Source organism: Eriocheir sinensis, chromosome 32 (genome assembly GCF_024679095.1).
Source record: "Eriocheir sinensis breed Jianghai 21 chromosome 32, ASM2467909v1, whole genome shotgun sequence".
NCBI classification, from domain to species: Eukaryota; Metazoa; Arthropoda; class Malacostraca; order Decapoda; family Varunidae; genus Eriocheir; species Eriocheir sinensis.
In genome coordinates this window covers 12107949-12123732 of record NC_066540.1, presented here as the reverse complement: position 1 = coordinate 12123732, position 15784 = coordinate 12107949, and the positions used below count along the sequence as shown (strand labels likewise).

At 44.1% G+C, this 15784-nt stretch overlaps 1 pseudogene; it reads left to right on the top strand.

The window, feature by feature from the left end:
- LOC127006429 (uncharacterized) overlaps nt 1–10449 on the top strand; it is a 45666-nt pseudogene extending 35217 nt beyond the window's left edge.
- Nucleotides 10450–15784: the final 5335 nt, after the last annotated feature.

Sequence of the window (15784 nt, the reverse complement as noted above, 5' to 3'; positions counted from 1 at the left end):
CAAGGCTGGAGGCTGCAGAACGCTTAGCCTCAGACCTTACTATTATTTCCGATTGGGGCAAGAAGAACCTGGTGTCCTTCAAGGCCTCAAAAACACAGTTTCTCCACCTATCCACTCGACACAATCTTCCAAACAACTATCCCCTATTCTTTGACAACACCCAGCTATCACCTTCCTCAACACTAAACATCCTCGGTCTATCCTTAACTCAAAATCTCAACTGGAAACTTCATATCTCATCTCTTACTAAATCAGCTTCCTCGAGGCTGGGCGTTCTGTACCGTCTCCGCCAGTTCTTCTCCCCTGCACAGTTGCTGTCCATATACAGGGGCCTTGTCCGCCCTCGTATGGAGTATGCATCTCATGTGTGGGGGGGCTCCACTCACACAGCTCTTCTGGATAGAGTGGAGTCTAAGGCTCTTCGTCTCATCAGCTCTCCTCCTCATACTGATAGTCTTCTACCTCTTAAATTCCGCCGCAATGTTGCCTCTCTATCTTCTATCGATATTTCCACGCTGACTGCTCTTCTGAACTTGCTAACTGCATGCCTCCCCCCCTCCCGCGGCCCCGCTGCACTCGACTTTCTACTCATGCTCATCCCTATACTGTCCAAACCCCTTATGCAAGAGTTAACCAGCATATTCACTCTTTCATCCCTCACGCTGGTAAACTCTGGAACAATCTTCCTTCATCTGTATTTCCTCCTGCCTACGACTTGAACTCTTTCAAGAGGAGGGTATCAGGACACCTCTCCTCCTGTATTTGATCCTCCTTTCGGCCACCTCTTTTGCTTTACTTTAGGAGCAGCGAGTAGCGGGCTTTTTTTTTATTATTGTTTTCTTTTTTTGTTGCCCTTGAGCTGCCTCCTTTGTTGTAAAAAAAAAAATATTTAACTTTTATACATTTTACATACCATCTCACAGCATCCACACATTCATTCCAACATTCGTACGTGTAATCCAAATTATCTTATCACTGGACACTGTTACAAGCTGTTCGTAGGGCAGGAAGGGAGGGGAGCGGTACATATGGGGCTGGAGGGCAGGGAGAGACAGGAAGGCAGGATGGAAGCGACGGAAAGCAGCAGCGGTATAGTTTCTCATTGACCACCTGTACCTGCAAAGGAGGCAAAATTGAAAAAAAAATGCCTCGGTTATATAATATTATTTAGCTCTTTATTCTAATGTGTAAATTATGTAAAATGGTGAGTCCATGAACATTATTTCTTATTGTTTAATTTCTTTTGTAAGCTTAAATAATGAGTTCCAGGAAAAAAAAAAACAAGGCTGTAATCGGTCCGTTCGTTGTCAGTGTTAAAGCATCACGCAACACCACAGTTTTCCTAGGTGGCTCCTTCTCGTGGGAGTTCTGATTTTTGCTTTGTTTCACAATCTGAAAAAAGTTTGGACACATGACCCCGACTACCTGAACGACAAGACGAGTGTGTGTGTATGTGTGTGTGTGTGTGTGTGTGTGTGTGTGTGTGTGTGTGTGTGTGTTTCACCACGGCCTGATCACGAGTTGGACTCGCAATCGCCGGCAAGTACCCTTCCGATTAGAGCAACTGCAAGGCTTATTAGTAGATCTCTGGGTACTACCAGGACCTCACACACCACACACCCCATCCCCCTCACTCAAGGGGGACAGTAACCACCCCTAGTCAGCGGGGGAAAAAAACGGCCTATGGCGCCGTCAGGCAATCTTGGGAAAGCCTGGTGGTCGTCCGCAGCCAGTTATGGCACAGGTAAGTGTTTATAGAGGTGCCATCTTGTTTGGCTCATGATGTCCCCCGGAGCTCAACTTTGATCATCTTTTAGAGAGAATATAGAGTCCGGGTTAATAGGTGGTCATCAGGACAGCATGCATGTGGGTAGTGTTACGCCACTGGGCGATTACTGAAAATTCTCAGCTGTTAGCGGCAGGCGGGACACGAACCCGTATCCTCCTGGACACCACGCCCGCGCGCTGACCGCTTAGCCACCGCCTTCTGTTAAGAGAAAGCAACGTGTTCCTTCACAGGGGTACGCGGAACGCTCATCATAAATAAAACCGGAGCCGCTGCTGCTTCACGGAAAGGTTCGTGCTCATTACACATCCGCATCCTCCGGTTGAATATAAACAGGGTCTACATTTTCCTCAAAAGAACCTATTTCCATTTTAGAGTACTGAGACTATAAAATGGCGCGCAATATGGCGAGGATAAATAACGTTGTTGAGGGAAATTGAAGAGTTTGACATAAAAGACCCGCTTCTGAGACCCTTTTGGTTAGAGTGTAAGAAAACTGGTGAAGACATTATCACGTTGCGATATTCATTGAATAATCACGCTTGCATCAGGTTTCCTTACTTGAATTTATATTTATAATCATTAAAGGCTTTTATATCCATGTCTTGTTTCCATCTGTTCGAAAATGGCCAACCAATAATGTTACTTAAATTTTCAGTGTTACAGTACGAGCAAGTGCAATATTCCTTTATAAGAACCTTGCAAAACTGCTGAAGGGACTTTTTAAGATTGACAGATATTAGATAAGTGTTTCATCAAAGTGAGATAATGGCGACGGGGTCATGATAATAAATCTGCATATCTTAACATCACGAAAATGCAACCAGTTTCCGATCTCTCTCTCTCTCTCTCTCTCTCTCTCTCTCTCTCTCTCTCTCTCTCTCTCTCTCTCTCTCTCTCTCTCTCTCTCTCTCTCTCTCTCTCTCTCTGCGGTCACACACACACACACACACACATCCAGCATTCTTCCCTCGCCTCACTCTTCGTGACTTGGATATACGCCGCGGCCGTCAATGCTACAGTTGACTAAGCATAAAAGTTAATTTAACGTAAATAATGGATTTACCTCAGAACTCTCTAGCTTCTCCTCCTCCCTTTCTATTCTTCCTGTGTCGTGTTATCGTTATCAACCCGTTCGTCACATTGAGTTTCGAGAGCAAGCTGACCACATGTATTCTGTGTTTTTTATTTTTATGTACAGCATTTACATAGTACGGCAAGAGAGTAAAATATTGTTGCTGGACTACAGGCTGAAATAATAAGTTTACATTAATAGAGCACATAAGATATTAGAAAGAAGGTATATAATTATTTCCCGTGCCTCCCCTCACCGCGTCACGAAGCCCTCGCCCTCACCCTCCGCGCCACCCGCTGCTTCCCACGGCCTTGAACAAGCTGTGCATTGACGCAATTGTAACTTCTAAAGGTCACGAGCGTGTGGTGTGAGCTTCCTCCTCCCCTTCCAGGAGCCACGCATGTGCGGCACCTTAGTTTCTTCTTGCACTCAGGATTTTGAAGCCACAACACACACACACACACACACACACACACACACACACACACACACACACACACACACGATGACTTTGGGTAGGCGGTGGCTGAGCTGGTAGCGTACTGGGCCCACATTCACCGCGTGATGGACGACGCGGGTTCGAATCCCCACACTACCACCTCGGATTTTTCAATCACCGTCGAGGGGCTTAAAACTACCCACATGCTGTCCTGAAGACCACCCATCAACCCGGACTCTAGAGGAAGCCGTCCAAGCGAATCAAGAACGAGTTCCGGGGGGCAGCATGAGCCAATGCAAGATGGCGCCACTATAAACACACGCCTGCGCCAGAACGGGCTGGGCCGACCATCAGGCCCCACCGGGAAGATGCCTACCGGCGCAATAGGCAGCGACGTAAAAAAAAAAAAAAAAAAAAAAAAAAACATCGCTTCCACCAAGACCTCCTGTCGTCATAATACCCCCCCCCCCCTCCACCGCCACACTGAGCGATGAAACACTGCAACAATCTCACACCCACCAGAGCGGGCACGGACAGAAACAAATACTGTAACATTTCCACCGCTGTACGAGGAAATGTCAACACGTCATCCCTCTTTCCGGAGCTTAGCACTTTTTTCGCGTCACACTCCCAATTATCTTTACGTATTTCTTCTCCCCATACTCTATTGCAATAGGTTCTTAGATTTTTTCACCACCATTGTTTTTTTTTTGTTTTTTTACCTGTGAATGTATATTTCTTTTGTATATTTTCAGACAAATAGTTGCCAATCTCTACAACCGTTTATTTACTATTATTATTATTATTATTATTATTATTATTATTATTATTATTATTATTATTATTATTATTATTATCATCATAATTTTTTTTCTTTACTTCTTATTATCATCATCAGCAGCAGCAGCATCGTCATCATTATTATTATTGTTATTGTTATTTTAGTTATTTTTATTGATACTAATATTAATATTACATCGTCATTAGTATTGTGCATGCACATACAAAAATACACCCAAAAAAGTAATAAAACAATTCAAAATAATGTTTTAACAAAATAAAAATAAAGAAGACTTGCAGATTGTTTTTCATCTTGAAAAGCAATTAGATTACATTCTTGTCTTAATACAAAAACAAAGCGTATTGAGGGTTGATATTTACTTCAATCAACGTTTGCCATTTTTCCAATCCTGCCTCCGTTGTATACAAATAGCTGACTGCATTTTAAAAATCAAAACATTGACGATCGGAGTCCAGATCAGGAAAAAGCCAGCAAGACAACGTTCCCAGGTGACGTAAGGAGAAACTCAGAACCACAGAGGAGGGGCGATCACGTAATATAGGATTAAACTAAGGCTCAAAGAACACTTTAGACACCGGTATAAAGATTTTACCATGCACACATCATCAATACCAACATTGACGTAAACAATGTTTTTCGTCTTACACATCACGTCATTTCTTTCAGAGTCCCGTTCTGTCATTCTCGGGCCAGAGTACGTGAAGGCGGGCAGCACCATCAACCTCACCTGCGTCATCAACCAGGTCAACATGGCAGGTACGTCACTACACTCTTTTCACGTTAGCCTCGCCGATAATCCCCGCCCAAGTCGCCCAACAACTACCGATCAAATTTACACTTTCCCAGCATCCACACATTGCATGATGCCTCAATTAGAGTGGGAGCGTGGGTTCCTAGTGGACTGATTGGCCAGTCGAATATACTAATTGGAAAGAGTGAAGCGCTTATTTACAAAGTCCATGTGAACAGAGTATAGACCACGTAATCTTAAAGCGAATGACCCCATCGTACAGCAAAGCCGTCACGTGTCGAAAATTTAGCTTAACAATTTGAAATGATCGATGTATGATTACAGATGTTCGCCTTGTTATCCTAGTAACATAATCCCATTTTCTTACAATAGAGTAGTGGAAACATTTATGTACAGCCTGTGCCCCAACTGGCGCCAACCCCTTTAAGGCTGGGATGCTAGATCATGCAGGGCAGGGACGTGACGGTCTACTCCCGGAACCCAGACATGCCTTCTCCAAACTCCGGCGTGCCAACCGCATACGAGTGACTGTTAAAATATTATCTAAGAGATACCTTTTTCTGCTAAGAAAACACGAGAAGAGATACAAAAAACACTGGAGAAATCGATGTTCCTGTTTTTGCAAGTCCGTAATCATGTTGTTATGTTACGATGCAGCAAAGTTGATACAGAAAACGAAAATTGATAATCTTGTTGGCTATGTGTTATTAACTTTCCAATAACAGCTTTTGTCATTGTCACAATACATAATCTCAAGTGAAACTACAAAACAAAACGTTAATACAGGAAAATTCATACTGTTCAACAATTACAAATTTATCAAACACAAACCAGTTTCATCAACTGTTGTAAAATTGAAGTCTCGAGGCACCTCTGGCACTAATGTCATCTCTCTTATTGTCATCTTCTTTTTTTGTTTTTGTTTTTTGTTTTGTTTTGCTTAGCCTGGCACCGTGCCATAAAAAATATATATTTACCTTTATTGCTTCCCTATTTCTAATGATTGGGTCTCAGCATTAGAAGATATGGCGTTATAAAACTCGACCAGTTCCCGACCACTATAATTACAACGTCATGGGCAGGCATGGTGTACTGGTACCATGACCGAGACATCCTGGACTACGAGGGCAACGTGAAGATCCTGACCCAGGAGAACCACCAGGGAACGCTGTCCCGCCTTACCATCGAGCAGGCGACGCCCAGCCACTCGGGCAACTACACCTGCTGACCCACGTCTGCCCACCCCAGTTCCTTCACCCTCACCGTGGTCAAGGGTGAGTGTCGACACCGTGTTGGGGGAAAGGAGTGGGAGGTAGGAGTGGGGGATGGAAGGGATGGAAGTGTGTGTGTGTGTGTGTGTGTGTGTGAAGGCTGAAAGGTAGAAGAGTGTTTGGGGTGACTTGCATACAGTGACCAAAAAAAATAGGGCCTTATATGTTGAACCGGTATATATATTTTTCAATTTTCCATCCCAGAAATGGAAAACGGATAATATTACAAGATTAAGGGAAAATTAATTAGGCTTAAGTCTCTCAAAACGTATGGGAAGCAAGTTCAAAACATTACGATCTGAAACACAGCCCGGTAAGTGCTTCGAAATTAAAGGATAGTTAAACAGTCAGTCACGCATGTCTTTGTCCGCACGATTTTGATTGCTTATGGCCGTCTGGAGTCAGCCCCAGTGTGGAAAGTCACTACCCTAGAAACAGTCACGTTTTTTAGATATTTTTGTTCATTTCATGCAATTTCCTGAGTAATGAAATGATGATGATCGGAGCGGCTCAGGATAAACGAAACGGAGTACAGAACTTATCTACCGCAAGAATGTACCGAACAAATAACTCCGATTCATTTAGGGGTCGAGCTGAATGGATGAGTGAAAGAATAAGGGAACGCGTGAAATCAATGAATAAAAGACATATCAGGGCGGCTTAGCAATGGCAGGTTATAAGCAAGAACGCTGCATCTTCATAATTTTATAAACTCATTGGGAGAAAACACCATTCTTTACACAACAGCATATTTTTTTCTGAACTATGTATGTCAGCTATACATATACATACACGGAAAACACGTGAGCGAGTAAAATGGAACCGAAACTTATAATAATAGCAGACACAAATGTTAGTCCGTGTTGCAAGACTGGGTGTGTGATGCCGACGAACACGGCGTTGGAGCATTAGCAGTCAACGTGATGACGCTCGGGAGGGAGAGCAGCGGGCAGGCGGCTCTGACTCACGCCCGAGGGTGCCACTTGACATTCAGCTGACTCGTGTAAACAGAGAGAGAGAGAGAGAGAGAGAGAGAGAGAGAGAGAGAGAGAGAGAGAGAGAGAGAGACTGATTGATTGATAGTTTATTGTTGCAGGTAAACAGCAAGGGAGAAGGGAGGAACATGCCATCCCAACCCCCAGGCAGGGCAGAATGTGATTATACAACTAGTAATACATGTGTAGGTAGCACCATGAAACTAAAAAGATACAATGGTAGGAATGAATGCACAACAAGGGAGAGAGAGCAGTTTGGGAGGGAGGTGCTGCATGACGAATGGCTAGCTGCGACACTAATACCCCATGCCATCCCCCAGGAGAGCAGCCGGCGGCCATGCAGACGGGAGGTGCCGCTGCCACCGCCTCCTTCGGCTTGGTGGCGCTGACGGCCCTCTTGCAGCTGCTATCCCTCACGCTGCCGCCGCCGCTCAGATGATGAACTACGCGGAGCTGGAGGTGGGCGTGATGCTGGCCACCACGCTTCCCCTCGTTCAGAGACGTAGATACAGATCGCTATCTACTGCTCTGCCCTCGCTGCCTCCTCCTCCCCAAATGCCCACGTGTGGCCCAGCGCCCCTCCTGGCCGGGACCGCCGCACCTGGGAGAGGCTGCTCGGCTCGCACACCTGTCGATCACTCAGGTCCACAAAGTAATTATAGGAATTCTCAGTGTCTTTAGAAATACGGATTTTTTCCGTCGTAAAGCATGTAAGATGTTCGTCATAAAGAAATTACATGAAAAAATAAACATTATACTTACGTAACATTATTTTCCACTTTTAAATGATTTGCTGGAATACTCTGTATGTTTACTAGAAGCAATTACGTTCTATTCATTCTCCGGGAAAAATTATTCTTGCAACTCGCTCTATGTGTGTGCGCCTTACAAAATATTTAGCGAGAATAAAAAGCAGCGCACAAAATGCAGAGAAAAATGTTGGGGACAGCATGGATGGAGAGACAGGAAGCCACCAGCATCATGGATTAGAGAACAGACAAAAGGTACAGTTGCGACACACGCTAAGCTGCGCGTGGCCTCGGTGTTCATCTCCGTTTCTTTGGCCCTTCAGCCTGAGGTGGCTAAGAACCCATAACTCCGAGATACAGGGCAAGTATTTCTTCCGGGTTACCAAAGTTAGCCTCCCCAAGGTTTCCCCAGGTATTCATTTATCGACCAGTCTAAAAGAGAAGATGAACATCTGACTGAGCTGGCCCCACGGTTTCGTAACTACTACACCGCGGAGGCGCAAGACAAAGGATGAACAATATTGACCATTAAGAGTAATAAATCAACTTAGTCAGGTCATAACATGCATAGAACTGATAAGAGATGGACAACCAGAGTAACAGGATGGCTACCGAGAAATTAAGGTCTCGGCAGACAGAGAACTGGGCGGAGAGAATGAATTAGAGCATCTCTTGAAGCAGAATGGAATACACTGACATCAGACAGAGAGGAGCGGCAAATGATGGGAAAGGCCTTGGTCCTGCGGTAGACTATAACAGTTCATTCACTTAGGCTGTATCTTCATCTCCTGGCCGGGCGGGTAAGCCATACTTGCAGCAATTACGGAGTCAGTTTTACAATAAAACGTATTATCTTGTACATATAATACTCCTAAATACAATGGCATTTTTCAGATCTTTAATAATGTGCGATATAACAATGAAATATTTGTAAAAAGGGATATCAATATTAATTTTTTTTTCACAGGAATTATTGTATTTTTTACCTTATTGATTCTAATAGCCCTGATATAATTGGAAAATTACTGTTTAATCCAATGACGTACATAAAATTTGTCTATTATGCATCACTAATAATCTAAGCAAAGAAATATGAATGTGTTCTGAAACTACGTGAGTGTGTTGGGCGGCGGAGACGTCAGACACCCCGCTGCCGACAACCGTCAGCCGCGTCCCAGATCAGCCCGGCCAGGGACCAAACCACTGTTGGGGGATCCAGCTTCAGGATGTGGACTATAGTAACGACTGATGATGATGATGATGATGATGGTGTGTGTGTGTGTGTGTGTGTGTGTGTGTGTGTGTGTGTGTGTGTGTGTGTGTGTGTGTTCATTTGAGACTTTAGTCACTGCTTGCTTGCTTAATATATGTAAGTTTCGGGGAAGAGTAATTTTTGCATAGAAATATAGAATAAAACAGCGTATATGGGTTGAAAGCGCCAGCCGCCACAAAAGCATGTGTCTCTGAGCTGGCCGGGCCCAGAGAGGCCGCCCGCCGCCCGGAGCGTGGTCCCGCCCTCACGTGCGTCTGCAACCATTACTTCAATCGGCTTACTTTGTAAAAGTTTAATGAAGAAACTAAGATGTCTGTCCATTAATACTGGCAGTGACGGACGAGTGAAACATGACTGCCAGTAATGTTATATTATTTCAGCTGCGTTATTAACTTCGTCATATGTCAAATTATATTACGTGTCACTTAAAACAACGGCTGTTGCACAGACACCAATCACCTAAAACACACACACACACACACACACACACACACACACACACACACACGCACAGTTCACTACATTACTTTTATCAATTCTGTGTTCAAATATTTCATGTGGGGAATATTCAATGTGCATCATGTATATATACCATTAGCTGTTTATCATAACTACGTTACCCCGGGTTTGTGTGACCCAGCACAGCACTCTGCTAACACTACACGCGCACAATTGATGCTGATGAAGGGCGTGCGTGCGTGGGTTCGTGCTGAGTTGTTTGTGTGGCAAAGAGACACTGGGCGCTTTCGCCTTTCACATCAATTATTTCCAAAGGTCAAAAATAATATCAGTCGGGTTCTAATGAGTGTTTTTTAGATTCAGGGTACAGAAGAATGTTGAAACTACCACCAGGGTCATGTAACTATTCATGGAAATGTACCAAAACCAAACGAAAGTCTTGTGAAATGTGTGCTTGAACGCCGATTTTTTTTTTATAAATATGAGCCGCGATGCCTGGCGAGCGAGTGAGTGCGCGGCGGTGTGACTGTGTGCTCTTGTCCGTAATAAATGTGATGTACGCTATAACCAAACTGTCGACTGTCGATGATGTTGCGTTCGTTGATATTCGCGTTTATTTTAGGGTAATATAAGTACACGGACGGCGGTTCATCTGCTGATTCCTGATGTACCCAAACTATGTCGACCAGGAGAGTTGACGTGATATTACTTTTTTTTTTTTTTTTGGTGAGAGCTGCTCCAGTGTAGTGTTCTTTGAAATTACAAGGCATACATAGGTTTTAGCATTGATGTAATTACATGCTTAATACGTATTTATATACAAAATCTGTGAAATAAACGTTTTGCATTTAAGGTGTACGTCTGGCTTTTTATCGATCCCTCTCATATTTCTTTCAGAGCGTCGTGTTCTTATTCCTTGACCGCGAGGAACTGCGCCTGAGCTTGTATTTCTTTTTTTTCAGGAAGCAATACCAGATAGACCAACCACTTCTCTTTGACCTTATAAAAATTTCACGCGGTTTCTCTGTGAAAGAATCGTTTGTGGTATATCCAAAAAAAGACTCATTTTATTGTACTCTGATTTCAATTACTGCATAACAATTTTATTTCTTATCCTTTATCCTTTCTTGTAATTTCCCTAACAGATGGAAGAGTAATGAACAACGTCCCTCTGTCTCCAATATAATAAAGTCGTTCATAAGAAAACCAAAAAAAATATCAGCATTTAACCAGAAACTGTGAAAACGAATAAAATCATTTCTCGAGGTTTACATCCAGGCAACAAACAAGAGGGATGTGGGGAGGAAACACGACCACAAGATTTAGATGTGAGTCAGGAACAGAGTGGAAGGCTGCATGATCTGCCACATGGAATTGCAGAGCGTCCCAAAGAATATACTCCAATTTTCAGAGGAACCAACTTGACTGGTAACCAAATAAAATGAAAGCATTATAAAATATTACATACTACATTGTTCCTTTCCCAGCTGGCAAAACCTAAACCCTCTTGAATTTCAGCGAAGAGCGAAGAGGGCTGAGAGAAGCAGGGAGTTAGACGAAGGACAAGGAAGGTAAATATGGGATTGGTTACGCGACAATGACCATTAAAAAAACTACTGGAAGATGAATGGCGGTGAGAAGAGATAATATATGAGTAGTTAGGAGGGAAAAGGTGACGGGGACAAGTTGACCTGCACCTGATCTGGCTCCTGCGAATACATAGACGGCACAGGAGTGAGTGGTAAGTAGAGGCCCCAAGAGAGACGAGTGGCAAGCGGAAGAGGCAAAATCCGATAATCTCAAGCGTTTCGGCACATCAATTCGCCAGCCTGAAAAGCCGTTCGTGGATGTTGCCGGAATTACCATGGACTGTTTTGTGATCCTAGTGATAGTTTTACTCGACTTTTACATCGTGAACGTGAAAACCATCCATGAAAATCCGGTTATTTTTCTCTGTGGCCTTTGAAAATAGTCGTGATGGGAGCCCGATACGTTTAAGAATATGGACCTTTAAGAGTTGTAGTTTCAAGGAGAATTTAAAGGGAAAAGGCGGAAGCTGAGTGGGGTTGGAAGAAAAGATGAAGGTAAAGGAGAGAGAGAGAGAGAGAGAGAGAGAGAGAGAGAGAGAGAGAGAGAGAGAGAGACAGACAGATAGACACAGACAGACAGACACAGACAGACAGACATACAGACAGACAGACAGAGAGCATTACATAGTTGTCAGAAAATTATATTCGTCAGGGCATCTGCAGGGAAAAAGAAGTAAAAAAGGAAGAGTAGATATCAAGATGATGGGGCTAGACTGCAGCGGTTCCCAAACTTTTCAGGCCACGCACCACCTCCCAGGCTGTGACCGAGTCCACGCACCCCCAATAAGATTCAAGCAGTACCAAGGTCCTGTCGATTTCCTGAAATTTTGTCCACTCTTTTCGAATTTTGTGCTCGCAAAGTACGAGGATCTGAGCAATGGCTATCACAACAGAATAAAAATGTACCTGTGGGAGGGGCGGGGGGGAAATGAAAGTGTTCAGAGTCTGGATAAGTTTCAAACAAAGAACAGACAACTCCGCTGAAGTGTACAACATACGTTAGTTTTTAAAACAATGGCAGTTAATGATGTGTTTGACATTTTAATGACATAAAATCCGCCATTACATTATTTTTTTTTCTTACGCACCCCTAGTGATCATCTCACGCACCCACAGAGGTGTGCGTACCACATTTTGGGAACCGCTGGACTAGAGGAAGTTACACCATTAAAATATTACCCACTGTACACTCGCGAACATCATGAAGTGAGTGAATATAGGCGAAGCAGTTACGTTTAAGCGGAAGAGAATCACTGAAGCATCTATGACCTGAACGCAAGGCTACGCGGGGGCTCTAGAGGGCGAGTTGAAACAGAAGACTAATGAGTTTCACCTCTTGATCGACTTAACTAATTGGATTCAGCAGAATTATTCCATCATTTATTTAAAGGTGAGGTGCCCGCGCTCGAATGTGCCGTAATGGCGCCTTCCCTCGGCACCTCCCCTTCGAGTATCAGGGAGTACAAGGGGCGTCTGAGGGACAAAATGAAAGTAATCATTTTAATGGCCTTTTTAAATTTCGGTAATGTGGAAAAGGAAGGTACGTATACGCTCTCTCTCTCTCTCTCTCTCTCTCTCTCTCTCTCTCTCTCTCTCTCTCTCTCTCTCTCTCTCTCTCTCTCCTTTTCTTGACATTTTGACATCATTTTAGCGTTCAGTACTTCTCTCTCTCTCTCTCTCTCTCTCTCTCTCTCTCTCTCTCTCTCTCTCTCTATCTCTCTCTCTCTCTCTCTCTCTCTCTCTCTCTCTCTCTCTCTCTCTCTCTCTCTCTCTCTCTCTCTCTCTCTCTCTCTCTCTCTGTACAGTAACATTGCAAGGACCACACGGCTCATTAATTTCCTTTCCCCGGACTAACATGAAGAGAAACTAAGCAACAGACATTTATGAGTTAAAAATTAGACGTAATCAGGCATATGCGGACTCCAAGGAATATGCAAAACTAATCTAAAACGCAAACAAGCCACGTCATCAACCACCAAGGAAAGATAATTAGGTTTCTGATCTATCGTAACCTAACCCAACTTACCCCGTATCATTGTTAAGTTCCCCCTTTTCATACTGCGTCCCAACCGTCACCCCCAAAGTCACCCTAAACACAACTCTCATTTCCTATCCCACTTCCAAAGTCACCCTAACCCCCACACTCAACCCCTTAGCCCTACATTTTCTACCTCTAGACTCCCCTCACCTCCTCCACTAACCCATTCACAAACCCCTCCACTCTACTACCCCCTTACTCTACAGTCTACACCCTCTAACTCCTCACCCCAACTCATCCCAACCCCCCCCCCCTCCACCCAACCACATTAACTCTCACCCCCCAACCCTGCATTTTCTACCGCCAGACTCCCCTCACCTACCCAAATACTCCATTCCCAAACTCCTTCACTACCTCCCTACCTAACAATCCACCCTCTACTCCTCACCCTAACTCCTTTCCCTACCACACTAACACCCTACACGCCCTTACTCCCCTAATATCATCCACCCACCCCCACACTCCCTCAATAGCACAAACACGCCCCCCCACCCCCCACCCCGCATACTCCTGTCCTTTTCGAAGTAGATTAATTACTGCTGATAACTCTTAGGGGACACTATTGTTTGTTTCGCCTAGTGCAGACAGACAGACAGACAGACAAACATAAAACTATTCACCCTCATAAATTTTAATATATTAGGGTTTTTTCGAGAATAAAATTGAACACCAAGCTGAAAGCATATAATATCTCGCTACGCAGCTGATAAATAACACTAAAGAGTCAAGTTGAGCGCCCAGTCTACCTTGATCACCTTTCCTTTACCTAGTCTAATGTGTGGGCCTCACTAACTTAATATCGTAACGCTTCCATATCTTTATCCAGTATCCAGCGTCCCATTGAGACTACAATTACGTAAACAATAATTAGCCTTACCAAATACACGATAACAGGTCAACCTATTCTGTATATCTGTCAGTACGCAAATTCTCGGCATTTCAACACAGTGCCCTTTAGAGTGGAAACACGTAGCCTAAACAACACCATAGAGTAACAGTAAAGCCGCCGGCACAGTCTGACAAAACCAAACACTAACCTAATCAAACCTAACATTCTCCGTCTATCAATACGTCCTCACATTTCAGCACACTGCAGCACATTATCAAATCCTGCAGGACCGCCGTCTGCGTGTCATCTATATGCCTGCAGGGGGCGCCTCATCATGTGCCGGGAAGCAGCAACGACACGACATGAATACCAAGTGGCCGAAGCTAAGGGGCGAGCAGGGGTGAGGGCGACGAAGGGACGTGTCTAAAGGGAAGGGTGGTGTGAAGTGCATGTGAGGGGGTAAAGATACGGTAAGAGAAGGTCTGTAGCCGTAATTACTGCTTGATATGAAAGGGTCGTGTTGTAAAAGGCTTATACTACTACTTACTACTACGCTTATTACTACTGCAGCACCATCGCAGCAGTAAAAGTTGCAGTAATAACACTCAGGTAGTAAAACGCCATCTGGGGGCACAGGGATACACTCACAAGGACGTGACACTCCGCAACGCTCAGCTCGTCAGCACGGGAGGAGGACGCGACTCTGAGCTAATCAATATATTAGTTGCAATAATATATACATACTGCACAATATGGTATTTTATATCAACCAGTAATTGCTCTCTGAAGGCTGGTTCATAAATAATTCAAGGACATATAATTGAAAACTGAGAGCTGCCGAGTGCCTCAAACACTTGCGATGTCAAGCCCACTATAACTCTGAATACAGACACGCACACCGGAACACAGATGAGACTAGAAACACACACACACACACACACACACACACACACACACACACACACACACACACTTACTGACGCTATAAAAAGAAAAATATGTGGTACTGTGACTGTACAGTGGCGGACACATGAAAAAGAAACACCTCAGCCATCCGCGAGGAGGTGTGGTGCTCTCTGGACATGGTAACACTGATGAGCATGAAGCTTCACCAGGTTTGCTTCGATCAGTCGCTGGGACGAATCGAACGCGGTTATTATTGCTGCTTCTGTGTAGGGTCGTTGGTGGTATGTAAGCCATGTCCCGCCTGACAGTCCAAAAGCGTTTGGTGACTATATCAAGAAAATGACTTATATTCCACAATATATTCGTATTTTATTCACATGAAACACATGCTTCGTAATCGTGACTCGACAACCCTCACGAACCATATGATATTTTCCGACGGCCAGGATAACAAATCCATTATAACATTATCATTGCATATGATAATAATCAAAGAATTGCTGACGGTGAATCTGAAAACGGCAGAACTCTCCCACTGACGCAATAATATGAGATGTTGCTGCAGGAGGAGGCAGAGCGGGGCCTCGGGGTGAAAAGCAGGTTGGTGTTGGGAAGGGGAGAAGTGAAGGAGCAAGGGACGGTGGGCTTGGTAGGCGACAGGAGCTACGTTGGAAGGGATATATTATAAGTGATAACAGGACTGAATTATTGTTTCATGGAAATGCTGAATTTTCGTCAGACCCAAATCATTATATATTATAATTCACTAGCATGGTTTATATGAATTCATAATAGTACTTTCTACTTCAGAATGGGTACTTC